Raw genomic sequence first — 22,353 nt, 5'->3', positions numbered from 1 at the left:
AACTCGGTCAAGAACTTAAAAATCCTTCTCAAAACCTCACTCAAGTGCTGGGATTGTGGGTATGTGCCACCATAACATAAATTTATCTAGTCTAATTAGTCAATAGATTAAATGATTAAAACATTGCCTCAACAGGCCAGCCTGGTCTACAAGAGCTAGTTCTAGGACAGTCACAGCTGTTAGAGAAACACCGCCTCAAAATACAAAACAAAAAAAAGTGCCTCAATATGTAGATTTTCCAATACTCTTTTAAAATAATAGTATATAACAATTTTTTTTAAATAAAAGTATTTTGGGGGCAGTGGTGATGCACCCCTTTAATCCCAACACTTGGGAGGCAGACACAGCTTTGTGACCAGCCTGGTCTACAGAGCTAGTTCCAGGACCATCAGGACTGTTACACAGAGAAATCCCTTCTGAATCAAAAAAAGAATCTCCTCTCAATGTCCATCCCTCCTTTCAGATTCTCTGGAAGTCCCCTGGGCAGGCAGTGGCTGCAGCAAGGATGTAGCCACTGAGCCCAGATGTCAATTTGAAATTAATTACACTGCAGTCCTTCCTGCTACCAGCAGTGGTCCTAAGCATCATTTGCATGCCTAGGGCTACTTGCAAGCTGATTTCTGTCCTAGAACTTAAAGGCACCTTCGCTTGCCCAAAATAGAATGAAAGACTTAAAACATTTAAAAAAAAAAAAGTTGCCACTGGGCTCGGGGTTTTCCCCACAACTAAGTTCTACGTAGAAAGGAAGGAGGGGCCAGTGGTTGCCGACTGTTCCCAGACAGTTCACTGCCACAGGAAATGTGTAAGCATGGGGCACTCGACAGGCTGCCCAGGGGAACGCAGCAGAAAGCCAGCAGATGCAGCCTCTTTCCATATGTAAAACACCCTGACACCCCACAGAGGCAAATAGAGCCAAAAGGGAAGGGGGAAAAAATGGAGGTAGAAAGACCCATGCAAAAGCAAGAAAGACAGTGAGTAAAAACCAAGGATCAGTATTTTATGATAAAAGATGAAGTAATAGAAAACTAAAAAAGTATCTGGGTGGTCGGTCATTGCAGAGGCCTTTAGTCCCAGCACTCGGGCGGCAGAAGCAGGAGAATCTCTGTGAGTTAGAGGCCAGCCTCATCTGCGGAGTGAGTTAGTTCAAGGGTAGTCAGGGCTACACAGAGAGATTGAAAAGAGAACCTGAAGTAGGGTAAGGAGATTGACAAGAGAACCTGAGGTAGGGTAGGGGGAGACAAAGAGATTCAAAAGAGAACCTGAGGTAGGGTGGGGGGGTGAGGAGATTCAAATGGCCTACAGGTTAAAAAAAAGACAAGCGAGAAGAAATGAAGGAGACAGGAAGGATGTGTCCAAGGTGGGGGAGGGCAAACAAACTAGATAAGGAAGACTGCAGAAGGAAGGGAGACAAAGGGGAAAGAGGTTGTCTCCAAACCTCTGACCCACCCCTTCTGGGGAAGCAGGCCTGAGAGCAATAGTTAACTCATTAAAATTTGAAGTCTAGCCTACTAGTCTGCAAAGACTGTATCCTATTCCTCCAAATGCTTTAAGATTGAAATTATAATTAAAACAGAAAATAAGACCCTAATTAAAAACGTTTAATTGGGGGAAAATCTGCAGTTGGTCAGCACTGCAGGAGGACAAGTGAGGCAGCTGTATCCCTGGGAGGCTGAGGTGGGGGGGCACAGCAGCAGGCTGAAATCCTATCTAAATGCCAAGACAGAGACACCAGGTAGATGGGTCTGCGGTCCCAAGAGTCAAGAGGCTAAAGTCACAGGTTGGAGGCCAGCTTCTTCCAGTAAGGTTCAAGCCAGCCTGGAGTGAAACTGTCTCTCAAATTCTTTAAAACCGACACCATAACCTAGGAAACCACAATGTCTATCATCTGAGTTTGTTTTAATTAAAAAATATTGGCTGATCTACCAACATTAAATTTTATGAGGCCGCTTAATTAGCTACAATTCTTGCTCTCTATCAGGTTAGGCATTCTTTCCAAACTGTTTTGGCCCTAAAGGAACTAAAGCCAAGCCGGGCGATGGTGGCGCACGCCTTTAATCCCAGCACTCAGGAGGCAGAGGCAGGCGGATCTCTGTGAGTTCGAGACCAGCCTGGTCTACAGAGAGAGAGTTCCAGGACAGGCTCCAAAGCCAGAGACACCCTGTCTCGAAAAAAACAACAACAAAAAAAAACACAAAAAAGAAAGAAAAGAAACTAAAGCCATTGGTGGGTGGGGGGCTGCTCTTCAGCGCCCCCCATCTATCCGGTGAGCACTCAGCTGCAAACATTTCTTTACTAACCTGTCATCAAGGAATTGAAGAAATGTAACTAACTTAAAGCTGGGGGGGGGGGGCTAAAGCGAGAGGCTTAAGTGACAAAGCACTCAGGTTAGTTGATTCACTTGGAAGGAACGGTTGGGAGCGCTAGAGTGGGTGGTGGGCTTATTCCAGTGCTGGGAATCCTTATTCCAGCATTCAGCATTATCTGTCTTCTGCATTAAGGCTTCTCAGAGACACATTTAACTTTTACTGGGTCAGAAATGGCCTCCCAGTTCACAAGAATGGGTTCCGAGAGCTGGGACGGTTCTTTCCTGACTTGGTCCAGTGTATCTGTGGGGAAACCCTGGAGGTGAGGGAGAAAGAAAAGCTTAGTTGCCTTATCGTTTGTTTGAAATTGGGTCCACTATATAGCTCAGGTTTGCCTAGAACTCATAGACCAGGCTGACCTGAAATTCAGGGGGATCCACTTGCCTTCCTCTCTCAAGTGCTGAGATCAAAGGCGTGAACACCACCCAGGAGAATCGGAAATTTTCTTCCCTACCCCCGCGGAGTAGGCGGTGGTCCTACAGCCCAGGGGGCAGGACCCGAAGCTCACGTGCAGCACGAACCTGTCTTTGGCACTCACTCCCTGCCATTACACCCTCGGTTCCCTCTCCAGGATCCCAGACCCATTGGAACTCCCGGCAACACACTCTCCCTCCCCAGTACTCGCTACTCACCCTCCCGTCTCCCCGCCAACCTTCACCGAACCTTGTGGTCCGTGGCACTCCCACAGTGGCGCCCCTGCACAGTTCCCAATCCCTAGCGTTTCCCACCGCCGTCCTCCGCGGAAGGGGAGCGCTCTCGAACGCGGGACACTTCTGCACGCGACAGCTCGTACGCGTCCCTACTTGGGGAAAACTCTCTCCTCCCCGCGGGCTGAGACACCCGGACTTTCTCAAAGTGCCTGGCTTTCTGAGAACACCAGTTCGGGGACCTCCCGGAGGCCAAAGTTGCAGAGGCCAAAGTTGCGCTTCCTCTACAAGATTTCTGGCTGATTCCGAAACCGGGGGGGGAATCCCCATGAGAACCCGCTGGAACCGCGGCTAAGCTTCTGGGGAGCGCTGTAAGGTCCCCCGCCGGGAGCATTGTTAGCTACCCGCCACAAAACACCCGGAGCGGCCCGGGGTAGGAGGTCGCGGTGACGAGCTGGCCCACGAGTCATCACCCGGCATCAATGGATGCAGAGTCCCAGCCTGGTAGAGATCCGCCCCCCAAACTCCCGTCCCGCCGGAGTTTTAGCGCCCTCTCCCCGCACCCACGCCCTCTGCGGCCGCCCAAGCTCACCCTAGGCGGCCTCTGGATCCTAGGACAGCGCGGGTCTCCCCTGCTCCCAGCCTGCACTAGCCCTTGGGCAAACTTTCCAGTTGGTCTCCGTCCGCACAACTTCGGCGTCTAGGGCTCCGGCGTGTGCCGGGGATTGCGGGCCTAGGATGAACACTTACCATCTGGCTCGGTCAGGGCCCAAACACCCGGGGTGGGCAGCTGCTCCCCCAATGTCCGCGGTGGAGAGGCAGGTAGAGGTGCATGACTAAGAAGTGGAGAAGGTGTCCAGAGGCGAGTGCAGACCCCGGAGTTGAAACTCCAGTTGCACGGTGCACAAAGTGGTGCTAGGAGCGGAGTGCACAGCTATTCCCGGCCAGGTCAGCCCCCAGAGTAGCGGTGTCTCCCCAGGACAGACCTCAAGGAGTGTAGCTGGGGCTCAGCTTTGGCTGGACCCTGCACCGCTGAGCGAGAAGCAAAACGCGAGCTGGATTTTCCCAAACCGGAGCTGGACTCCTCTCGACCCTTCCTCCTTCGGTTCGTCACTCCCTCCCCTTTCCCAAAATCCCGGCCACACTCCCTCCCCCTTTTCTTAGGTCAAAGGAGCGAGTGTTGGAATCCCCCCCCCCCCCGTCCTCACTATTTCCTGATGGGAGCCTCTGGAGTTAAAAAAAAGGGGGGGGGGTCTCTAAAATGAATGTTTTCAGAAGCCAAAAGGATCATCCAGGTGAGGTAGCATCCTGGAGCCTTAACTCGGGCCCAAAGGGTGTCAAACAAACCTTAACACCAAAGAAAAAACGGATGAGAAACCATAAAGTAAGCCACATCGTTCTTATTAGTAATTTGACCATGAACTTTAATTGTGATCAAAACCACTTTGTGGGACGGAAAATGTGAAGGTGCTGTCAGGGAAATTTCGGCCATGAGGAACTGCTAAGGCTTTGCCACCAAACTGAGTTAACTACACACATCCCTGCATGACACAGGAGCCACTTCTTCCAACTGAATCCAAGATCTCTGATTCCAGTCGGGTAGAAGGGAGAAAATCTCTTTAGCCCATGTCCTCCATCCCACACCAGCCTTATGTTGGCTTGAGCATTTTATAAATTTATCTAGACCGTTGTTTTTTTCTGAGTATTCCCAAGCTGTCAACATCACGCCCTACCCTAATCAAATCATTAAAGTTGGGGGGGGGGGGCAGGTTGGTTCTTTTTGCTTTGTTTTCTTTGTTTTTTTGTTTATTGGTTTTTCAACATGGGGTTTCTGTACCTTAGGAACCTGTCCTTGAACTAGCTCTTGTAGACCAGGCTGGCCGCAGAGATCCACCTGCCTCTGCCTCCCAAGTGCTGGAATTAAAGGCGTGAGCCACCAGCTGCCATGCACCAGCTCTTTTGTTTGTTTTTCTAGACAGGTTTTCTCCCCAGTTGTCTGTAACTAGCTCTGTAGATCAGGCTAGCCTCAAGTGCTGGGTTAAAAGCATGCACCACTGCCCAGCTTTATTTTGGTTTTTAAAGACTGAGTTTCTCTATGAACAGTCCTGGCTCTTCAGAAACTCTGTAGATCAAGATGGCCTCAAACTCTGCCTCTGCCTCCCAGACTGCTCAGTTTAGTTGTTTCCTTAATTTATTTTTTAGATAAATCTGATCTCTTGGCTAACCTTGAACTTTGCCTTGATCTGACTCTCCTTGTTCCACCTAGGCTGGCCAGGTGGTGGTGTTGGCATAGGGCTTTAATCCCCGTACTTGGGACAGAGGCAGGTACCTCGGTGAGACCAGCCTGGTCTACAGTTCCAGGACTCCCAAGACTGGGGAAGGGGGGGAGATCTGACACCATACCTGGCTTAATATTGCCATATAAGGGTAAAGACACTTTTAATCCCAGGCAGATCTCTAAACCAGCTTCAGTATGTTTACTCTAAGGTTGGCCTTAGAGATGGCCAGGTTAACGGTGCTTTTGGCCAAGCCTGAAAGTATTTAGCACCTACCTGGGTTTAGAGAACCGATGCCCACGAACTTCCCTAAGTAGCAAATACAAAATTGAGACTAGGTACAAAGTACAAAGACACAAGGGACCAGTAGTTTAAGAAATAAAAATGTGCAACTAAAGCCCTTCTCTCAAAACATAAACTCCCGGCCAGTGGTGACACACATCTACCGCCTTTAATCCCACAATGAGGGAGGCAGAGGCAGGAGGATCTCTTGAGTTTGAGGCCAGCCTGGTCTACAAGAGCTAGTTATAGGACAGTTTCCAAAGCTACAGAGAAACCCTGTCTGGGGGGGGGGGGGTCACAACTGTCTAACACCCAGGGGATTTGGCACCCTCACATAGACTTTCCTGTGGGGGGTGGGGGTGAGTGGTTGTTGCGCACGCCTTTAACCACAGCACTCAGGAGGCAGAGACAGGCGGATAAGAGTTTGAGACCAGCCTCCTCTACAGAACGAGTTCCAGGACAGGCCCCCAAGCTAGAGAAACCCTCTCTCATAAAAACTCAAAAGTCAACAAGGTGGCAAGTCTTACACTCAAGCCAGAGTCTGCATTGGTTTACTTCTTATTTGGTGGATGGAAGCACGTGAGCTGCACGGAGGTCAGAAGACAGTTGGTTGTCATTTCTCTAACTCCACCCCATGGCTTTCTGCAATGGAACTCTGATCATCCATCAGGCTTGACAAACAAGGGTCCCTGTGTTTTTGAACCACCTCAACAGCCGTGGCAGTTGATTTTCTTGAGATGGCTTCACTCTGAATCCCAGGTTCCCCTGAAACTACCTACTCCTACTGGTCTGGAATCTGCAGAAGTCTTGCAGGCACAGCCTCCTCCTTCCTGGGATTACAGCTTGAGCCACCACATCTCTCTTTTATGCCACAATTTGGGCCAGTGAGGTGGCTCACCGGGCGAAGGCCCTTTGCATCCTTGTTGTTTTTGTTTGGGTTTTGTTGTTTGAGAATGCCTTTCTCCGTGTAGCCCTGGCTGTCCTGAACTCTCTCAGTCAGGCCTCCCAACTCATAGACCACCCTGTCTCTGCCTCCTGAATGCTGGAATTAAAAAAGTACTTTCTACCAAGGCACTGCTCCTACTAATTTTAATAATTTGCTAGGAAGTCCACAGGCTTTACTTACAGTAGGGAGGATGAAGACACTCAGCAGGAGGAAGGGACGCAGAGTGACATTGGAAACATGAGGCCTCAGGAAGCTTCCATGGTCCCCCTGGGGCTGCAGCCCTCCAGCATCTCCCCAGCTGCTGAAACTCAAATGGTGCTGCTCAGAAGTTTTTGAAGGGTCCCAAGCCACCCCTTCCAGGAAGTTGATGGAAAGGTTCAAATCCAGTAATCTGTCTGCTCCTCGTGAACTATTCCTTCCCTTGGGCTATGAATGCCCCACCCTGAAATTCTTCTTTAACATAAACTCCCTAGTGATTAAGGCCATTGTTCGAATAACTAAAGATCCTCCCTTTACTCAGGAAACTCCTGCAGTTTTGGGGACCCCTGTGATAGGATCTGGAACAAAGACCCTTATATTTGACACTAAATCACGCAGGTAAAACCCTAGAAACATTTTCTCATTCAGGTTCCAAACTCGTGAGAGGTGAGAAGAGTGAGTGAGCTGGGACTCAGTCGGGTGCTTGTTGGGCACCTCTCAAGTTCTAGCCTTGACTGGGTAGCAAGTTCGAGGCCATGCTTGTTGGGCACCTCTCAAGTTCTAGCTTTGACTGGGTAGAAAGTTCGAGGCCATGCTTGTTGGGCACCTCTCAAGTTCTAGCCTTGACTGGGTAGCAAGTTCGAGGCCATGCTTGTTTGGGGCGTCTCAAGTTCTAGCCTTGACTGGGTAGCAAGTTCGAGGCCATGCTTGTCTGGCTTGTTTCAAGTTCTAGCATTCATTAGGTAGCAAGTTCGAAACCACCTTTGATTACTTCAGACCTTAGCTGTACTTTACAGAAAACAGCTGTGGATGGTATCTGACTGACATGGGGATAGTGGGAAGGCTCAGCAGATTCACAGCATTGTGCCTCAGTTTCCTTGCAGGTGACCATTAGGTTAGGGAAGAGCAAAATATGGAACACTTCATGGATCCTTGCACGACGTCCATGCTGATTTTTTTTTCTTGTTTTGTTTTTGTTTTGTTTTTCGAGACGGGGTTTCTCTGTGGTTTTGGAGCCTGTCCTGGAACTAGCTTTTGTAGACCAGGCTGGTCTCGAACTCACAGAGATCCGCCTGCCTCTGCCTCCCGAGTGCTGGGATTAAATAAAGGCGTGAGACACCACCGCCCGGCTATGCTGATTTTCTTTAGATGTCCCACAGTCAGCAAGATACCTAGTCTTAAATAGTCGTACATATGCCATGCCAGATGTGGTGGTACATGCTTTTAATCCAGGCATTTGAGAGACAGAAGCAGGAATATCTCTATATCTATAGCACAGAAATTTTTGAGCCAGTCAAGGCTACAAAATGAGAAAAAGAGAGAGAAAGAAACACAAAGAAATATAGGGCTGTAATATAAACATTACATAGTTCAGGGCTTGCCTGGCATTCGAAAGGTCCTCAGTTCACCACAAGGCAGGGAGATGGAGTAACTCACACCTTTAACCAAAGCAGGTAGAGAGCCAACAGAGAATTGCAGTCAATTTAAAGTCAGCCTAATATAGAAAGCAAGCCCTTGTCTCAAACCTAAATCAATATGATTCCATGGGTAAAGTCGCCTGCTGCCAAGCCTGATAATCTGAGTTCGATTCCCAGAACCCAGTCCTGACAGAGAGAGAACCTACTTTTTCTCTGAGTCCCACCCTGACCCCCACATCATCATTATGAATTTTTTTTTCCTTAATTAAATAAGTAAAATAACCGGTCCTGGAGGTGTATACCTGAGTTTTGAGTATTTCAGAAGATGGAAGCAGGAAGAGTGGAGATTCCGAATCTTCCCTAGCTGGAGAGGGAGTTTAAGGCTAGTCTGGGAGACTTGCCCTGATGTTTCAACCCAAGGAGAATACTAACACCTGTCCAGTAGTGGGGGTGTGCACCTTTAATCCCACTCTCGGAGGCACAGGCAGGCAGGTCTCTGTGAGTTCAAGGTCAGCCTGGTCTACCAGACCCAGCTCCAAAGCTGTGGAGAGCTGGGCAGTGGTGGCGCATGCCTTTAATCTCAACACTTTGGTAGCAGAGGCAGGCAGATGTCTGTGAGTTTGAGGCCAGCATGGTCTACGAGAGCTAGTTCTAGAACTGGCACCAAAGCTACAGAGAAACCATCTCAAAAAAAACAAAAAATAAAATAGTACTAAGACACAAGGGGACATTTACTGAATAGGAACACACGAGATTTCAGTGTAAAAGCAGAAGAGATGGACCAGCAGTTTGGAGCCCTTCTTGCCCTTCCGAAGGACCGACTGTTTCCAGCACCTTCCTGGTGGCTCATAAGATCCTTAACTCCCCGAAAGGACAATAAAACCGGTTTCTTGCTCATTTCCCCCTCTCTTCCTCAATGCTGGTAAATTCTTGCCTGAAGTTTCTCCCTTTGCACAGGCAAGCTCTCTGCCAAATGAGTTCCTTCCCAGGCAGCCTGCAGCAAATGAGGGCTGATTCTGATTAACTCCCACCCTCGAGTCTGTTTCCAGGACACTCTGAGCAGTTTCCCTGAGACAAGGTCTCACTGCATAGTTCTGGCTGGCTTGGAACTCTGCATAGACCAAGATGGCCTCAAACTCAAGAGATCCCCCTGCTTCTGCCTCCTGAGTGCTCCGTGGGATTAAAGACTACTTAAGCAGTTCTTAATCCAGTAAAGTAGTTGCCTAGCCTGCGTGAGGCATTAGGTTCAACCCCTAGTTCATGCAGACAAATGGACAAACATACAGATGAACAAACAAACAAACAAAATTGGAAAGGATGAATAGGAGAGAAGAAATTAATGAGAGAGGACATTAAGGAGACCAGAAAGACGAAAAAGTTGTTTGGGTTTTCAAGACAGGATTTCTCAGTAGCAATGGAGCCTGTCTTGGAACTCGCTCTGTAGACCAGACTGGCCTTGAACTCACAGAGATCGGCCTGCCTCTGCCTCCCAGGTACTAGGATTAAAGGCATGTGCCCCACTACCCAGCAAGAGTTATTATTCCTTAAAGTCCTGGGGCCAGGGGTGATGGCACACAACCTTGAGTACCAACACTTGGGAGGCAGAGGTGCTTGAATCTCTGCAAGTTCAAGGCCAACCTGGTCTATTGTTACTCCTCTGTCGGTGGCATGAACCTAGGAGAGTGGAGCCTAAAAATGAGGTAACTAAAGTTTCGTGCCATAGCCATCTTTATTCAGGGCATCAGACAATTTGTATTTTGAGGGTTTTTTTGTTTTGTTTTGTTTTTTGGGGCGGGGTTTCTCCATAGCTTTGGAGCCTGTCCTGGAACTAGCTCTTGTACACCAGGCTGGCCTCAAACTCACAGAGATCCACCTGCCTCCGCCTTCCAAGTGCTAGGAATAAAGGTGTTGTGCCACCACCACCAGGCATTTTTAGGGTATTCTGAGAGCTAGAGGTCACGGGAGCGTAGGCTACAAGCAGTCACGAGGGCAAGGTCACGGAATTTAGGATACCTGCAATCACAAGGGCAAGGTCACAGGAGTTTTTGGTACTAAGGTTCACAAAGGGAAGGTCACAAGAATTCAAGAATTTATGGTGTGTACAGTCAGAAGGACAGCTCCTGTTTGGAAACAGCCTTCAGACTAATAATGGGTAAACTGATAGGTAATCTAAAGTAAAAGCCACTCCTATAGCCTACACCAGGGAGGGGCATGACAGCACATTCCAGGACTAACACAAGGTTATCTGGAAAGGAGGTTACTTGATGTTTTCTCAAAAGCCCATTCATATCGCCTCATTCATGGGCAGTGTTCTGACGTCTTCCCTTTTGTATTTTTTAAATGCAGTATGTCCAGAGCACTTTTGGTCTTGTTATGGTTTTGTTTTTGTTTTTTGAGACAGGATTTCTTTGTGTGTCCCTATCCTGAAATCTCCTTGTAGACAGGCTGGCCTCAAACTCAAGAGATCCGCCTGCCTCTGCCTCCCAAGTGTTAGAATTAAAGCTGTGCACCACCACTGCTTGGCTTCAATAGTGGTTTTGCTTCCAGATGTCCTTTGATGCACAGGTATCCTGTAAATAGTATGTAAATTATAAACACGATGAGGTCTTGACTGCTATCCTCTGCCATCAGAAGGACTCCTTCCTTCTAAGGCTTTAGCTCTTCCTCACCACCCGTGTCTTCGTAAGAAGCACCTAGTATGCCCTGTGAATATATATAAAATATTCTTGCTGTAACTGCTCAACATCAAAACTTAAACTCCCGCTGTGCAGTGGTGGTGCACACCTTTAATTCCAGCACTCAGGAAGCAGAGGCAAGAGGATCTCTGAGTTCGAGGCCAGCCTAGTCTACAGAGGGAGTTCCATGACAGGGACCAAAGCTACACAAAGAAACCCTGTTCTTGAAGGGTGGTGGTGGTGGTGGTGCATGCCTTTAATCCCTGTATTCAGGAGGCAGAGGTGGGTGTCTCCCTGCAAGGCCAGCCAGGATTGTTACACGGAGAGACCCCGCCTCGAAAAGTCAAAACAAACAAACAAATAAACAAAAAGCTAAAGCCAGAGCTGGACAGATATTCTCAGAGGCCTGCAGGTCACCACGGAGGTTGGAGGGGGAGGGGAGTCGTCTTCTTCTTTGGCCCTTAGCTGGGCTCCAGGGGCAGCCTTGAATGGTTTCATCCAGAAGGACAGACATACTTCCCTGCCCAATTACCCTTAGCCAACCAGGCTAAGTCTCAAGTTGTTTAAACCACAATGTCCTACTTAAAGGCAGTTTAGAGAGTGCTGTGGAGAAAAGTTTCCGAGCGGCTGGAGAGATGCTTGGATGAATAAGGGTACGGACTGTTCTTCAATAGGTTCCTGGTTCAATCCCCAGAACTCACATGGCAGCTGGTAACTGTAACTCGAGTTCCTAGGCTTCTGACATTCTCATTCTGACATACATCCAGGCAAAATACCAGTGTATGATAAATAAGCATAAATTATATATAATTTTATATTTATACTATGGATATTATATATATGTTTTCGTTTTGTTTTGTTTGAGACAGAGTTTCTCTGTCCTTGTAATCACGTTTTCTTTTTCTTTTTTTAGATTTATTTATTCATTATGTATACAACATTCTGCCCGCACGCCAGAGGAGGGTGCCAGATCTCAGTACAGATGGTTGTGAGCCACCATGTGGTTGCTGGGAATTGAACTCAGGACCTCTGGAAGAGCAGCCAGTGCTCTTATCCTCTGAGCCATCTCTCCAGCCCCCTCACGTTTTATTTTTCGAGACAGGGTTTCTCTGTAGCTTTGGGGCCTGTCCTGGAACTAGCTCTTGTAGACCAGGCCTGGCTCAAACTCACAAGAGATCTGCTTGCTTCTGCCCCCCAAGTGCTGAGATTAAAGGCATGCTCAGCTCTAATATTTCGTTCTTTCCAGTAGTTTTAAATATTTTACTACTATAGGTCAGCCCATTGTCAGGTTTTTTGTTTGTTTTGTTTTGTTTTTTTGAGATAGGGTTTCCCTGTGTAGCCTTGACTTCTTAGAACTTTTTCTGTAGACCAAGCTGGCCTGGAACTGAGAGTTCTGCTTCCTCAAGGCCCTCAATCCAAATGTTTCCTGCCATTGATTCCTACCCTTGCACACTCACAACCCTTCTGTAACACTCGTTTTCTTTCTTTTTTGTTTGGTTTTTTTTTTTTTTTTTGGTTTTTTCGAGACAGGGTTTCTCTGTGGCTTTGGAGCCTGTCCTGGAACTCGCTTTGTAGACCAGGCTGGTCTCGAACTCACAGAGATCCACCTGCCTCTGCCTCTCGAGTGCTGGGATTAAAGGCGTGCGCCACCACCGCCCGTGTTTTCTTTCTTTACAGGTGAGGTCAGTTAATGTTGCAGCTCAGTCTTCTCTCAGGGTCTCCCGCCCACTTTGGATGAGGATGGGCAAACTGGAGTTTCAAAACCAGCCATGATTTTTTTAAGACTCTGATTCTTTCTTAGTGAACTGGTAAACTGTTAAACAAAACAGTAGAGTCAGTGAGAATAGATAGTGATTGAGAAATGTCTAACAAAAGTTGATTGATGACAGCAAGTTCAGACTTCTTGAGTTGCACAACCATGGATAGCTACTGAAAGACCCCCAGAGTTAGGAGACTCACTCAAGTCTCGGGATAACACGACCACCCCCCAAGAACTCACGAGAGACCGTACACGAGGTTTATTGACAGGAACCAGCGTGCTGGGGCTGAGACTCATATCCCATGCTGGGATATGACTAGCTGGGAGAGGGGTATTTAAGGGAAGAAACCACAACCCAAAGGGGGTAGGGAGGGCATCATTTGAAGATTCTAAAAGTACCAGTGATAATCACAAGGGGGTAACTCCCCATTTCTCAAGATTGTTCTCAAGATTATAATCTAACTTTGTGGACAGCCAGTTCCTGGAACAAAGCAGATTTTCGGCTCTACTCTTCCTGCTAGAGGGTCTGAATTTACCCTGCCTTTCAGCTACAATCTTTTTCTTTTTTTCTTTTCGTGGAGCACTGAGAATATGTATATAAAACATATATTCCTTGTCCTTTTGCAGAGCCATCTATAAAAGCAACATCTCTAGTATTTTTAGATGTAATTTTAGAAAATACCCATGGAGCATTTTAAAAATATTTTAAAAAGAAACATTCTTAGTAAGAATTATCTATAGATCCCGAGAAACACGCTATTACAACTTGTCAAATATTATCAGTGCCGAACAAATAATTAAACTGCATTTCATTTAATAGTACAATAATTTCTATGGACCCTTTACCAATAAGTTGTTTAAGACGTATCCTTCCCACCGTTTTTGAGTCTATAAGGTTTTGAAAATAAGGAATACATTCAGCCCACCCAGCCAAGATGTGTCCGGCAAAAAATTCTCTAAGTAGGCAAGTCAGCCAAAATTGAAACACTTCAACATCTGTCTTTGAATAACAGGTTTCTAAAGCAACTAAGTGTGTTCTACATTTTGAGGTCACTAAGTATCTACAGAACTTTAGAAAGTTCCTGTGTCTGAGGCATGATTAACCCTTAATTAGTATTATCAAAACCCAAATGTTTTGATAAGAATAACTTTTGAATTTGTTCCCCTTTTACTTGGCTTTCTATTGAACATCCTATGCCTCCCTATGAAGTCAACATTAGGCTTAGAGGGACCGTGTATATATATATATATATATATATATATATATATATATATATATATATATTATTTATTTAATTTTTTTTTTTGGTTTTTCGAGACAGGGTTTCTCTGTGGCTTTGGAGCCTGTCCTGGAACTAGCTCTGTAGACCAGGCTGGTCTCGAACTCACAGAGATCCGCCTGCCTCTGCCTCCCGAGTGCTGGGATTAAAGGCATGCGCCACCATCGCCCGGCCGTGTGTAATTTTTATACAGCTAGAAACTTAGCGTGTTCATAGGCTCTCCTAAATCCTCCAGCTCGCACAGGGAGAAGACCCCCATCTTCCTTAAGCATTTCAAGGGACCCAAAATTGAACAAGGATCTTTCCCCCTTGTTTAGATGATTTTTCAATATCCTTTGGACTCTGTCTCCAACTTAAAGTTCTAAAGTCCCTTCTTCTGGAAACCAAGGCTTATAATCAAAAACAACTTGCAAACAATGGCAGTCGGTGGTCGGTGATTTCAATACTCAAGTTCCTCCGTCCTTTAAAAGTTATGCTCAAAGCTTGATGTAATCAAATCCTTCCCTGTTCCTGGCCCCATTATGCTCACTCACCTCCCTCTGGTGAGGATGGCCACTCCCTTACCTTGTAGCTGACCTCAGGGTCCCTGAGTCGTGATGTCACTTGTTGCCCTTCTGGTTGGCGCCATGAACCTGGGAGAGTGGAGCCTAACACTGAAGCCGACCCAGGACCGAAGTCTCCTGCGATAGCCATCTTTTTTCAGGTCGCCAGACAATCTAGATTTTGAGATTATTCTGGGGGTCAGGCAAGGTGATATAGGCTTAGGCTCACACAGTCACAAAGGCAAGGTCACGTGAGTGACAACTCGTGCTTGGAAAGAACGTTCTGAATAATAATGGTTAGATGAGGAGTAGCCTAAAGTACACCCAGTCCTATTATTATACCTGGGAGGGACCCCTGCAGAGGACAGGAACCCACTAGAAGCTCACACCCACCTATAACTCCACTTGAGGGGATCCTATTTGCTCTTCTGGCCTCTGCAGACATCATACACGTCAGCAAATCATTCATAAGCATAAAAAAAATCAAAAGCCCAAACACACATGACTGGTCATGCCTCTTGTTTCAGACATGGCCACAGTCCTAAGCAGGACATATTTATTTTAAAGATTTTTTTTTTTGCATTTTTATATATGGGTATCTGTGTGAATGTATAGGCATGTGCACAGGGGCCAAAAGATCCCCTGCAGCTCTTTGCTTTCCACCTCCTTTGACACAGGGTCGGTCCCTTTATCGTTTGCTGCTGAATACGCCAGCTATCCATCCCTCAAGCTTCAAGTGATTCTCCTGTCTCGATCTCCCATCTTGAAGTAAGAACATAGGGATTGCAGCTGCTGCTTACTGCAGCCAGCTATTGTCCATGGCTTCTAAGGATTCGAACTCAAGCCCTCACAGTTGTTCAACTGTGAACCATCTTCCCAGTCTCTTTAAAAAAAAAAAAATCAAAAAAAAAAATCAAGGCCAGGTGTTATGGAACCCACGCTAGACTCAAGCTTGTTATATAGCTGAAGATGATCTTGAGTTTCTGAGCTTCACTTCCCAAGGGTTGCTGTCACGGGCCTATTCCACTGCAATGAGATACTCACTTTTTTCTTTTCATTCATTTGTTTGTTTTGAGACAAGCTCTCTCTAAGAAGCCCTGGCTGTCATGGAACTCACTCTATAAAGGCTGGCTTTGAACTCACAGAGATCTGCCTGCCTCTGCTCCTAAGGGCTGGGATTAAATGCATGGGTTTCCCCTCTCCATATTCCCCATCCCTCCCACCCCACCACTTGCTTAGTGTCTCATCTTAAATCTGTAGGTAGCCTTAGTAGTCTTCCCACCTCGCTCAGAAAATGGTTCTCTTCCTGTTCCACCTCTCCAAACTCCAGGCTCACTCCTCATAGATTATAAACAGCTGGCAGGTTATGCTTACATATTTGCCCTCAATTGCCCTTGTAGGAACAGCTTTGCAGGAAGTTTACCTTGCATTTTTCCATTCTTCTGGTACCCAGGGCTATGTGCATACTGGGCAACTCTGTCCCACTGAAACACAAAGTCCGCCCTATCTTCCTCATTGCTATGTCTTTGCTGTGTAACAGAAGACAAGGAAGACACATGACGATGCTTATTAAAAATCATTTAACAATATGCCCCACACCTACAATCCTAGTACTCAGGAGGCAAAAGACTCAGGCATTCAGGTTCTCGTTAGCACACAGCAGGTTCGAAGCCTGCCTCCCCTAATGAAACCCTATCTCAAAAAAACCAAACTAGGGCCAGATGTGGTGGTGTACAGCCTTTAATCTCAGCATTCAGGAAACAGAGGCAGTGGTAAGTCTGGTCTACTTAGCAAGTTGTAGGCCAGCAGGGGTACATAGTGAGATCCAGTCTCAAAACAAACAAACCCCACAAACACAAATTAGGGGTTGAAGACCATAACTCGGAGAACATGTAGGTTCTTGCAGAAATCCTGACTTAGTTTTCTTTTTCTTTTTTTAAAATATTTATTTATTTATTATGTATATGATATTCTGTCTGAGTGTATGCCTGCAGGCCAGAAGTGGACACCAGACCTCATTACAGACTGTTGTGAGCCACCACGTGGTTGCTGGGAATTGAACTCAGGACCTCTGGAAGAGCAGGCAATGCTCTTAACCACTGAGCCATCTCTCCAGCCCCCAAACATAAATTACATACTTTTTGGGGGGGGAGTTTCGAGACAGGGTTTCTCTGTGGCTTTGGAGCCTGTCCTGGAACTAGCTCTTGTAGACTAGGCTGGCCTCGAACTCACAGAGATCCGCCTGTCTCTGCCTCCCGCTGACTTAGTTTTCTAGACCCCAAGTGAAGCAGCTCACAGCCACCCATAACTCCAGCTCCAGAGGATCAACACCTCTCTGGCTCCAAAGGCATCCACTTGCAAAAACACAGACCCCTATATAGAGATAAAATTAAAAAAACAAGATTAATATAATTAATTGTCCTACCTTGTTTAAGACAGGACATTTAATATCTTTTCTAACATTTTGGAATATAAATTTCACCAGGCAGTGGTGGTGCATGCCATTAATCCCAGTGCTTGGGAGGCAGAGGAAGGTGGATCTCCGTGAGTTCGAGGCCAGCTTGGTCTACAAAGTGAGTTCCAGGACAGGCTCCAAAATACAGAGAAACCCTGTCCTGCCGGGCGATGGTGGCGCACGCCTTTAATCCCAGCACTCGGGAGGCAGAGGCAGGCGGATCTCTGTGAGTTCCAGACCAGCCTGGTCTACAGAGCTAGTTCCAGGACAGGCTCCAAAGCCACAGAGAAACCCTGTCTCGAAAAACCAAAAAAAAAACAAAACAAAACAAAACAAAAAAAACACCAGAGAAACCCTGTTCTGAAAAACAAAACAAAACAAAATCATAATATTTTCATAGTATTTTAAAATAGAAATGGAGTTAAGAGTAGCTTTCAGCAGGCTTTTTTGGAACAGCCTGGCGGTGGTGGCGCACGCCTTTAATCCCAGCACTCAGGAGGCAGAGGCAGGTGGATCTTGTGAGTTTGCGGTCAGCCTGGTCTACCGAGCAGCTTGAGGCAGAAAGGGTTTATTTCATTTTACAGCTTGTAGTTCCAGGGAAGTCAGGGAGGCAAGTCCTGAGGAAAGAGCTGATGTGCAGACTATGAAAGAGTGCTGCTTACTGACCTTTCCTCATGCCTTTCTCAGCCTGCTTTCTTATACAGCTCAGGACCACCTGCCCAGGGATGGTACCACCCATAGTAGGCTGGACCCTTCCACTTGGCCAGCCTGGTCTACAAAGGGAGTTCCAGGACAGGCTCCAAAGCTACTGAGAAACCCTGTCTCGGAAAAAAAAAAAGAAAAGAAAAGAAAATACTTCACAGGCTGGCAGACCAGTTTGGTTTACATATTGACTCAACTGAGGTTCCCACTTTTTTGATGACTCTTAACTGTATCAAGCTGGCAACAAACTAGCTAGCACAAAACCCAAGAAAGGGCTGGGTGTAGGACCTCATACCTTTAATTCCAGCACAAGCCTGGTCTACTTATCAAATGAGACCCCATCTCAAACAAACAAACGAAAACAAAAAGCAGAACGAAAACCTAAAGACAGCCTTTTAAGTTAGTCATTGTCATGTTTACGGTTGCCTTTATTCAACGGTGCTTTTGCCATCCAGGCATAAATTCTTCGGTGTTTTTTTGTGTGTCTCCAAACTCCTATGCTTTAACCCAGCATCTTTTCTTCCTTCCTTCCTTCCTTCCTTCCTTCCTTCCTTCCTTCCTTCCTTCCTTCCTTCCTTCCTTCCTTCCGATATTCTCACAAGTATTTTACTAATGTATTTAATGTATTTGTTGTTTTTACATCCTGACCGAAGATTTCCCCCTCCCCCCTCTCCTCCCAATCCCTCTCCCCATACCTCCCCCTCTTCCCCACACCTCCCTCTTTTTCTCCCCAGGAAAGGGTGGTCTACTCGTGGACACCAGCCAGTCACCGCTGCAGTGAGACCAGGCACCTCCTCTCCCTTTAAGACTGGACAGGCAATCTGGCAAGAGGAAAGGGTCCCAAGGGCAGGCAACAGAGTCAGAGACAGCCCCTGCTCCCACTGTTAGGAGTCTCTCGTGAAGACCAAGCTCCTCATCCATAACATATATGCTGAGGATCTAGGTCAGTACCGCACAGGCTCCCTGGTTGTTGGCTCAGTCTCTGTGAGGCCCTATGAGCCTATGAGCCCAGGTTAGTTGGTTCTGTGCGATTTTTTTTTCTTTTGGTTTTTCGAGACAGGGTTTCTCTGTGGTTTTGGAGCCTGTTCTGGAACTAGGTCTTGTAGACCAGGCTGGTCTCGAACTCACAGAGATCCGCCTGCCTCTGCCTCCCCTGTGCTGGGATTAAAGGTGTGCGCCACCACCGCCCGGCGCTGTGCGATTTTTTTATGATACCCTTCACCTCTCTGGCTTCTATAATCCTTCCTCCCCCTCCTCCACAGTGTTCCCGAGCTCTGCCTATTGTTTGGGTGTGGGTCTCTGCATCTGCTCTCATCAGTTGCGGGGGTGGGGGTGGGGTGGGGTGGGGTGAGGAGTTTGGGGTGTGTGTGTGTGTGTGTGTGTGTGTGTGTGTGTGTGAAGCCTCTCTGATGATAGTTGAAGCTAGGCACTGATCTATGAGTATAGCAGAATAGCATTAGGAATCACTTCATTGACTTTATTTGTATTTGTATTTTTGCCAGCTGTGTTTGGTTCTGTCCTAGGTCTCTGAGCCATCCCTCCTCTGTGTCCTGGCCCTCAGGGTGAGCTCCCTCTCATGGTGTGCGCCTCCAGCTGGGCCAGCCATTGCTTGGACACTCCCACAATTTCCGCACCACTTTACACCAGCACATCTTGCAGGCAGGACAAATTTTTATTTTTATTTTATTTAAAAATTTTCCCCAGGCTGTGGTGGTGCACACCCTTTATCCCAGCACTTGGGAGGCAGAGGCAGGTGGATCTATGTGAGTTCCAGGACAGCCATGAGTTCCAGGAAACCCTGTTCTTGAAAAAAACAATAAATAAAAAAGAAAAAAAAGAAAAAATCGCCTAGGAGACCAAAGGCTAAAGCTGGGAGATTGAAAAGCGAAGACCACCAAGGCACTGCTCTTTCCTCCAGGTCTGATCCACTCCTGGAGCAGGGGTCTGATCAGGTCTGCGTCTGCTGTTAATCCCATCCGCTAGAATAAAACCACTTCCACAGTTTGAGCCAAATTTGAAGCAAGCTTGATATCTTTTATTGGGATGCACCCAAGAGTTGGCCAGCGACTGCCTCTTAAGTTGGGTTAAAGACAGCAGGCCTGAATCCATCTCTTGGGCCCCTTTTAAGGAGTAAAATCATGGGGTTAGAGAGATGGCTCAGTGGTTGAGAGAACTGGATGTCTCTCCTAGAGAACCTGAGTTCAATTCCCAGCACCTACATGGCAGCTCCAAGATCTGACACCCTCACACAGACATACATGCATGCCAATGCACATGGAATAAATATGAATAAAAAGGGGGAAAATCATAAGTAGCCCCCAGAAGAGAGGCAATGGGGCTATAAGGAAATATAAAAAAATCATGTGGTCACCATGAGGGCTCAAAAGGGTGTCAGGAAGGGTAAGGGTATTTTCAAAAACAAACCAAAATGGCTGGGTGGTAGTGACTCCTGCGTTTAATCCCAGCACTCGGGGAGTTTGAGGTCAGCCTGGTCTACATGGTGAATTCTAGGCTAACCTGAGCTATATAATAAGACCCTGTATCAAACAAACAAAACAAAGCCCAACCAACCAACCAACCAACCAATTCCTGATCCTCCTGCCTCAGCCTCTGAAGAGGGCCTTGGCATGTCAGTTTCCTTTCTGACTAACTTGGTTTTCTGTTCCCAAACAGAGTGAGTTCCGGGACAGGCTCCAAAGCTACAGAGAAACCCTGTCTCAAAAAACAAAAACAAAAAACCAGGAAAAAAATCAGGGTTCCTGTCTTCAAAATGGAGTCAGGCAGGTTCTCCACCCCCTCCCTCCTGAGTAGATCAGAGGCTCAATCTCAACAGCCTTCCTGCAGCAGCTCCCCTCTCCAGATGGCCGGACAGAAATTCCAGACCAGCGCTGTTCATTGATTCAGCAGCCAAGTTTATTGCTGCTGGGGCTGCTCCAGCTGGTGTGACCGGGTCAGGGGTTGGCCTTGGAGTAGAGCTTAGTCCCTTGATTGTTGTCTATCAGGAACCCCTCTCTCAGGCAGCAGCTCCTCTGTGCCATTCTGGGCTTTGCCCTGTCAGAGACCATGGGCCTCTTCTGTTTGACTGTTACCTTCCTCATGTTCTTGTGACCCAATGTGAAGTCACCCAGCCACACCTGCTGCTTCGACTCCAGCCTGTCCTGGTGCTGGAGTGTGCTGAGCTGAGCTTCACCATTAAACGACATTTCTCTAACAGATAAACAAACAAATAAATAAAATAAAATTCAGACCTGGGGGCTGGAGAGATGGCTCAGAGGTTAAGAGCACTGACTACTCTTCCTGAGGTCCTGAGTTCAATTCCCAGCAACCACATGGTGGCTCACAACCATCTGTAATGAGATCTGGTACCCTCTTTGGGCCAGCAAACATACAGACAGACAGAACACTGTATACATAATACATAAATAAATCTTTTAAAAAAAATTCAGACCTGGTGGCACATACCTTTAATTGGGTATTGTAGCTGGAGATGAGCATTCCCAAAGGAGGCCTGGACCCCATTTCTAGCACTTTACAAAACAAGACATGGCCACATATAACAGCCCTTGGGAAGCAGAGATAGGTCAGTTTCTGCGGATTTGAGGCCCATCTGGTCCATCTGGAGAGTTCCAGGCCTGACAGGATTACACAGTGAGACCTTGACTCAAAAAAAAAAAAAAACCAAATCAGATTTATTAACTTTATGTGTCTGAGTGTTTTGCCTTTCTGTATGTCTGCATACTGCATGTGTGTTTGGTGTCCAAAAAAGTCAGGAGAGCAAATCAAGTTCCCTGGAACTGGAATTACAGATGGTGCTGAAAACTGAACCCTGATCCTCTGCAAGAACAGCAAGTGCTCTTAATAGCTGAGCTATGTCTTCAATGTCTTCAGCCCCTTTAAAAAAACTTGTTTGGATGGGCAGTGGTGGCACATGCCTTTAATTCCAGCACTCAGGAAGCAGAGGCAGGCAGATCCAGGCAGAGGCAGCTGGAGGCCAGCCTGGTCTACATGGTGAATTCCAGGATAACCTGGGTTACACAATGAGACCCTGTATCACACAAACAAAAACAAAAACCCAAACCAGCCAATCAACCAACTCCTGATCCTCCTGCCTCAGCCTCTGAAGAGGGCCTGGCATGTCTGTTTCCTTTCTGACTAACTTGGTTTTCTGTTCCCAACAGCACCATCCTCAACACACACTTTTTTTTTTTTAAAAAAAAGGTCAGGGTCTCAGCCAGGCAGTGGCAGCACCACATGACTTCAATCCCAGAACTTGGGAGGCAGAGGCAGGCGAATCTCTGTGAGTTCGAGGCCAGCCTGGTCTACAAGAGCTAGTTCCAGGACAGGCTCCAAAGCTACAGAGAAACCCTGTCTTGAAAAGCAAAAACAAAACAAAACAAAAGTCAGGGTCTCACCGTATTCACACTCACTGCCCTAGAACTCACTGTGTAAATCAGGGTCTAATGCACACAGATCTGCCTGACTCTGCCTGCAGAACACTGGGGTTAAAAGTGTGCTCTGTGATACCTGGCCCGATCAGCCCATTGCTTGGACCACTGAAAACCTTAACCATCTTCCCAGGTACTAGGTCTGTCAGCGTCTGTCTTCCCCAACGTGTTCTCTGATTAATTTTTCCAACTACAGCTATCACCAGCTTCTCATTATCCACGATATTAAATGTCAGCTCGCTAGCCAAGATCGAAACTGTCCGTGACTTAACCTTGATCTACCCCTTTAACAGGCTAGGTTGCTGTGCTGGAGATACTGCTCAGCTGGTAGAGTGCTTGCCTGGCATTTGTGAAGGCCTGGACTC

At 47.0% G+C, this 22,353-nt stretch overlaps 1 pseudogene; it reads left to right on the top strand.

The window, feature by feature from the left end:
• The first annotated feature begins 3,492 nt into the window (after positions 1 to 3,492).
• LOC142853971 (ATP synthase F(0) complex subunit C1, mitochondrial-like) lies at positions 3,493 to 20,651 on the top strand (annotated as a pseudogene).
• Positions 20,652 to 22,353: the final 1,702 nt, after the last annotated feature.

This window comes from Microtus pennsylvanicus, chromosome 7 (genome assembly GCF_037038515.1).
Source record: "Microtus pennsylvanicus isolate mMicPen1 chromosome 7, mMicPen1.hap1, whole genome shotgun sequence".
Lineage (NCBI taxonomy): Eukaryota > Metazoa > Chordata > Mammalia > Rodentia > Cricetidae > Microtus > Microtus pennsylvanicus.
Note: the sequence above shows the minus strand (reverse complement) of the source record. Positions and strands in the feature narration are given on the sequence as shown.